This window comes from Hemicordylus capensis, chromosome 1 (assembly GCF_027244095.1).
Source record: "Hemicordylus capensis ecotype Gifberg chromosome 1, rHemCap1.1.pri, whole genome shotgun sequence".
Taxonomy (NCBI): Eukaryota; Metazoa; Chordata; class Lepidosauria; order Squamata; family Cordylidae; genus Hemicordylus; species Hemicordylus capensis.
The window spans coordinates 355,737,781-355,744,484 of record NC_069657.1 but is presented as its reverse complement, the minus strand read 5'-3'; positions in this window follow the sequence as shown (position 1 = coordinate 355,744,484).

The following is a 6,704-nucleotide window of genomic DNA, read 5'->3' as shown; positions in this document are numbered from 1 at the left end:
ATACCGCTCATGTGGAGAGCCTTGCTGTCTAATAGTCTTTACAGAAGAAAATGCAAACACTCTGTGACTCCTTCACTTTTAAGATAACCCTGTTCTGTTTCTGAAAGGGAAGGAATCTGACACACTTAATCATAGGAACAGATCGGAACATAGGAAGCTGCCATATACTGAGTCACGCCATTGGTCGATCTAGCTCAGTATTGTCTGGCAGACTGGCAGCAGCTTCTCCAGGGTTGCAGGCAGGAATCTTTCTCAGCTCTATCTTGGAAATGCCAGGGAGGGAACTTGGAACCTTCTGCATGCAAGCATGCAGGTGCTCTTCCCAGAGCGGCCCCATCCCCAGAGGGGAATATCTTACTGTGCTCACACATGTAGAGATCATTACACCATCAAAAACTATGTTCTACCTGGGTTTGAGAGTTGTGTATGCGTACAATTTTCAGTTGTGTGGAAGCAAGGTAGGAGAAAAACCAGGGTAGAAGTGATTGTGTGGAAACAAGGTAGATGAAAAACTACCCATGTTTTCCTCCTACCATGGTTCCACACAACCAAAAATTGGGAACATTTTTGTGTGAATAACCTTGTAGTGCCCCCCGCCAAATAGTACAAAATAGAAACAATAAAATTTGCACATGTAATAAAATCCAAGTTAGAGCAGGTACTCCTTTCTATGTTGCTAACTTTTGTTTTTTCACCATGCTCAACCACAGGCTCAAGTAACACTTCACATCAATATAATGCAACATTCTGTTGTGGGTCCATACTTATATTCTTCTTTTTCCCATTCTGATGAGAACTGTAAAGAAACTACAACTTCGTGGGCATTTTTGCAAAGAAAATGCATGGTGGCTACAAATGTCTGACTATGCAGAACCCTGATGTTGGGGGACTTATGTCTGCACAAAATTGGGGGACCTTGAACTAAGGTGGGGGGTTTGCTTTGTAGGGCCTGAGGCAGTTTGCCCCAGTTGCCTCTCCCCAGAGGCGTAACTATAGGGGGGGCAGGGGGGGCACGTGCCCCGGGCGCCATCTTTTCTGGTCACGTGGGGGGCGCCGCCATGACCAATTTTTTTAATTTTTTTTAATTTTTTGTTAATACAAATGTTTCCTGCTCAGTGCAGCAGCGCTGCAGCAGTCAAGGGAGCGCATCGGTGCCCCCTTCCCCACAAGTGGTCCCTTCCGCGCCGCCTGCGCCCCCCCCATTGCTTTGCTGGCGCCTGGCGGCCAGTCAGTGGCCTGGCTTGGCAGCGGCAGCGGGCGCTTGTGAGGAAAAACCGAAGTATAATGTAGTATGTTGGGGGGGGCGGGGGGCGCCATTTCAGTGCTTGCCCCGGGCACCGTTTTCCCTAGTTACGCCTCTGCCTCTCCCTCTGGGCAGCTTTGTGATTAGGATGGGATTCAACTTCTGCTTAGCCATGAAACTTGCTGGGCACCTTGGGGCAATCACTAGTGCTCTGCTTAACCTACTTTGAAAGATTGCTGTGAGAATAAAATGGAGGGGAGGAGAACCTTCATTTCTGCCCTAACTTTCATAGAGAGAGAGGCTATTCACACAATGGGGAGAAATTGGGCTAGCGGAGGCTAGTCCAATTTCACCCCATCGTGTGAACCACCAGGCTCGGCTGTGAACCCGGTGGTTCCTAGGCGGGTAACCCGCCTAACTACTACCCCTATTCTAAAAACAGGCTCCGCAAACCTGTTTTCAAAGATTTTGAGTAGCCGCACTGTGGCTCTGTGCCACGGTTACTCACGAGTAGACCCCTGGAGAAGAGGAGAAAAGTCAGGGGGCTCTGGGGGGCTCCCCAGTATGCCCTGCGTGCCCGCGCAGGGCATATTGAAGCTTCCGGGGGTCACATGGCCCCCAAGCTCCCCAGCCCCTGCCGGCTCCATCACAGAGCCGGCAATCATATGAGCGGCCAATCCGGCTGCCCAGGGCTCCCGCTCTGATAGTGAGCAGGGAGAGTAGGCTTAGCCCGCTCTCCCCGCTCACTCTTACGAACCGGGCCTCACTGATCGTGAGACCCAGCTCAGAGAGTAGGAAAACATAACAAAATCAATGGTGTCAATTCCTCCCCTGAAAGCCCCCCCTTGAATGTTTTTCAGAACACAGAGTTTTGTTTTGGTTTTTGGCTTATTCATCCATATTGACCTCACTCGCATTTGGTGATGTCATCATGTAGCCAACTCTGATTGACAAGGATGCATTGTGATGTCATCTCACTCATTCAGGCCAGGAGGGTGTGCGGTGTGTGTGTAAGGCAGGGACGAAGGGAGGAGAGCTGGTCTTGTGGTAGCAAGCATGACTTGTCCCCTTAGCTAAGCAGGGTCCACCCTGGTTGCATATGAATGGGAGACTTGATGTGTGAGCACTATAAGATATTCCTCCTCGGGGATGGAGCTGCTCTGGGAAGAGCATCTAGGCTCCAAGTTCCTTCCCTGGCTTCTCCAAGATAGGGCTGAGAGAGATTCCTGCCTGCAACCTTGGAGAAGCCGCTGCCAGTCTGTGAAGACAATACGAAGTTATATGGACCAATGGTCTGACTCAGTATACGACAGCTTCCTATGTTCCTATGAACCTACCTTCCCCCAGATGATGGCTGTTGCATTCATCGGTGCCCCACTGCATGCACACATGCTCCATTTTGTTCCTGGCAATGTGTCCTGGCCTCTGGATATCCCACAATGCACTGCACAATACCTCCATGAGTCAGGTTCTCTAGGAGCCTGGCTCTTTGTGTGCTTGGGCTGCAAGCAGCTTGAGCACATGCGTGACTCCGGCACCGGAGTTAAGTACTCGTTCCCCTAACTTTGGATAACGGCTGGGGTAAAAAGCAGGGTGGCCAGCAGCAAGATCCACATGGATCCCAGTGCTACACATGAGCAGCCTAACCCAGGCTGGGTTGCCCTACCCTGTGTTAGGCTGCTCATGAGAATAGGCTTCTTGTGTCATTTCTGATTTACTAGGACTACCAAATATAACTAACCCAGGAAGAAAAACCCAGCCAGGGAAAAGTCAGAACATGGTCACCTACAACACTGCCCTCTGTGTGTATGACAACGTGGTATATATTGCTAATTGGAGGACTGGCTGTGGCTGTTCACTATGGCAGAAACACAGCCTGCACATATTCAGGAGTATACTCTGCTTTATCATTTCACATTTTCCAGGGCTGAACTTGAGATTTCAAAGTGGATCCTATGGTCTAGCTTGTTTATTTAACCAGTCATGAAACATCACCTGATATTTAACCAAATATCACCGGATACAAAATTCAAGAGTTAGAAGTGAGAAGATTTCCTGCAAATGCCTAAAATTCCCCAGCTGTGCCGGTGGAATACTCCAGAGGGCACCCCTGGCACTCCAGAGTGCATCACTGCCACAATGTGTGCCAGCACACAGTACCTTCCCCACCACCTCCTCCCTGTTGAACCTTCTTGAGCCTCCCGAAAAATTATTACTGAGTTGGTGCTGGGAGAGCCTTTGGCAATGGAATGACAACTCAGTACTGCATGTTTGAAGGAGAAGCTGTTAGAGGTTGTTAATTTTTACCCCAGTGGGTAAAACAGCAGAGCACTAAGGAATGGGCACACACTCCAGTTACAGAGTAGGTAGCAGAGGATGGTTTGGATATTGAAGCTATTTAGAGAAAACACATGGAGATCCTTGTAGAACTAAACACTAAGTATTTACACGTGGATAGGAAAGACCTAAAACTAATCTAAAGAACTACATAAGGAATAGGTAAGGAGGGAGAGAGATGTTTCCATCTGTTTTCTAGGAGGAAAGGGAGGATTGTGAGTCAGCACAGGAAGTGCAGAAGAGTCAGATCATGGGTCATAGAGTGGAGAGAGGTAGAACAGTTAAGGAGACCCTCACTCACTATCTCTACTCCCAATGCCCCTGGTGATCATTAGGATAGTTGGTGCAAAAGGTCGATGCACTGGAAGTCCATCTCCAACAGAAGCAGCTAAGGAGTCTGGCTGGCTTCTGTAATGTCACCAAGAAACTACCCTACATCCCTAGAACAGTTTTTCATTCTAAAAAATGATTAATTATGTCATTTGTAAGCTTAAGTGATTATATTAAATCAGTGTGTGTGTGTGTGTGTGTGTGTGTGTGTTTAAAAAATAAGTGTGAAGTGCTATGAGCCTGCCTGAAGCATGTGGGCTGGGCAGCTGACAGTGGAACTATTTTTTCAATTTGCTGATATGGTTGTCTTTCATTTGTTCTGGTGGTAGGGAATATTGTAATCTCACTTTTTATATATTACATCTGTCTTCATCCCTAATTAAAAAGTTCTCTAAAGCTCCAAATATCCAGGCTCACACTGATAGCTGCCCAATCTCATCTGCATTGTCTTATAGTGTACATTTATTAAGCAAGAACAACTCTAGTAGTTAAGACCACATATGAGCCTTCCTACTAACATGGTGTAGTGGTTAGAGTGTTAGACTAGGACTGGGGAGACCCGGGTTCAAATCCCCATTCAACCATGATACTTGCTGGGTGACTCTGGGCCAGTCACTTCTCTCTCAGCCTAACCCACTTCACAGGGTTGTTGTGAGGAGAAACTCAAGTATGTAGTACACCGCTCTGGGCTCCTTGGAGGAAGAGTGGAATATAAATGTATAAATAAATAAAATAAATAAATAAATCTATTGAGCCTTTCTCATGATCAAAGACGAAGCCTTAAAATGCTTACCTCCCTTGCAGATGATCCTGGACTTTTTGCTGTGGGAATAGATCACTCACCCAGACAGTCGGCTGCTACAGGCAGCTGGGAGGTTCGAGAGCCATGAGGTCCCTGGAATTCCCATAATGAATAGCATGAGTGTGGTGTGTTATTGGGAGCCTCCCGACACCAGCTGGGAGCTGCACAGTCTCCCAGCCTCAGCTGCAGATGATCACCAAAATGGGGTTCAGAGAGCGATCACTTTCTTAACCCCATTTAAGAGCGTGGCTGCCTCCACAGCTTTGCTGTCGAGGTGTAGCTGGGATCAGGCATTATCCTGGCGTTTTTCACATGCGGGCAGGCCCAGGCTTGGCTTCGTTTGCCTGGTTTTGGTTTTGCCTGCACGTCAGAACAGGCAAAACCCATTATGTTCATCTACTGTTGCATAAAGACAACAAACAACTTTTCCCCCTTGAATGTCTTGCCGCTTTATAAATAGCAATGCCATACTGCCCTCTGCTGACAAGGTATAGCAGAAACAGCCAACTGTGCTTCCACACAATCCCGATTTTTACTCCCAAAGAAACGTGCTGGGGAACTACTGCAATGCAGGAATAGTCCCACTTAGCCAATCAGCAACTACCATGCTTCTGAATGGACTGGGATTTCTAAGTACCACTCAAATTAGCCAATGGAACTGTCAAAACCTAAAATTAAATGCCATTCCTGAAAAGATTTTAAAAAACCACTTTAGAGGAAAGAAAATGAATTTTGGTTTTTTGACAGAGTGGCTTTGTAAGCTAAAGGAAATGCTGAGAAATTGATTTGTTTCCTTAATATTGGCTCATAAGAACATAGCAACATAAGAATGATCTTACTGGATCAGGCCAGAGGTCTATCAGTTCCAGGATTCTGACCAGCAGCCAATCAGGTGTCTCTGAGAAGCTTACAGGTCAGGGTATTGAAGATTGCAAGTCAGACACATTTGTCACCCCCATTCATGTTTTTATTATGTGTATTACTTTAGCAGCAGCGGATCTACACTCATTGAAATTTATTAATAATTTTAAACAATCAGCAGTTACCTAAGGGTGGTTGCCATTTTCTTCACAATGCCCTAGAACTATATTATTAGTGGGGCATTGTGACAAAGATGGTGGCCACTAGGAGGAGTCTGCCAAAGTAGTCTGCTTCTCTTAAACTGTTAATGTTTTTTTTAAAAAAGGAAATAAAAGCCTGGTATTGCTCTCATGTGACAGGTAAGTCACACCATTATGGCACTTATTCTGGAAAAAAATGCATCTTTGAACGAGTGACTAACTAAATGAATAAGGAATAATGAAAATGGGTGGAATAAAGGAAAACAAATCTGTGTATACCTCTACATGTAGTGTAATATTTTTAGTAGTATACTGTGGTTAATGATGTGTGCTGTCATGGTAGCCATATTGTTGTCACTTGCCTGTGTTCCTCTTTGAGAGGAATGTATTACAGAAAATATGGTATATAAAGTTGACTATGACTATTTTGAAATTCCAGTGAATACATAGAATTTTCTGCACATGGAAGAATGTCACCATCTGCTTCAATGGGCAGCCATACCTCCATACTGGGATTGTTTTGCATAAATGAACAACTCTCACTATAGAACTGAATGGGAAAGCCTGTACGTGAGAGCTCCATTTGCTCACTGGAGGCCACCAGGTTTTCAGCCTATGTGCTTACCAGTAGGATACAATTGCTCATGCTTTTAAAATTTTTATATCTTGTGCTTATCTTCAGAACAACTGTGTCAGGTAGGTTAGGCTGAGACACAAGTGACGAGCTCAAAGTCATTCAGTGAGCTTCATGGATGAATGGAATTTGAACTCATGTCTCCTTTGTATTAGTCAATCACTTTAATCATTGCAGTACACTGGCTTAAATGTGGGAGACCCAGGTTTGAATCCTCACACATCAAATGAGCTGGCTGGGTGGCCTTTGGGCAGTTCACTAGAGCCCTATTCACACATTATGCCCAACACTTGTACA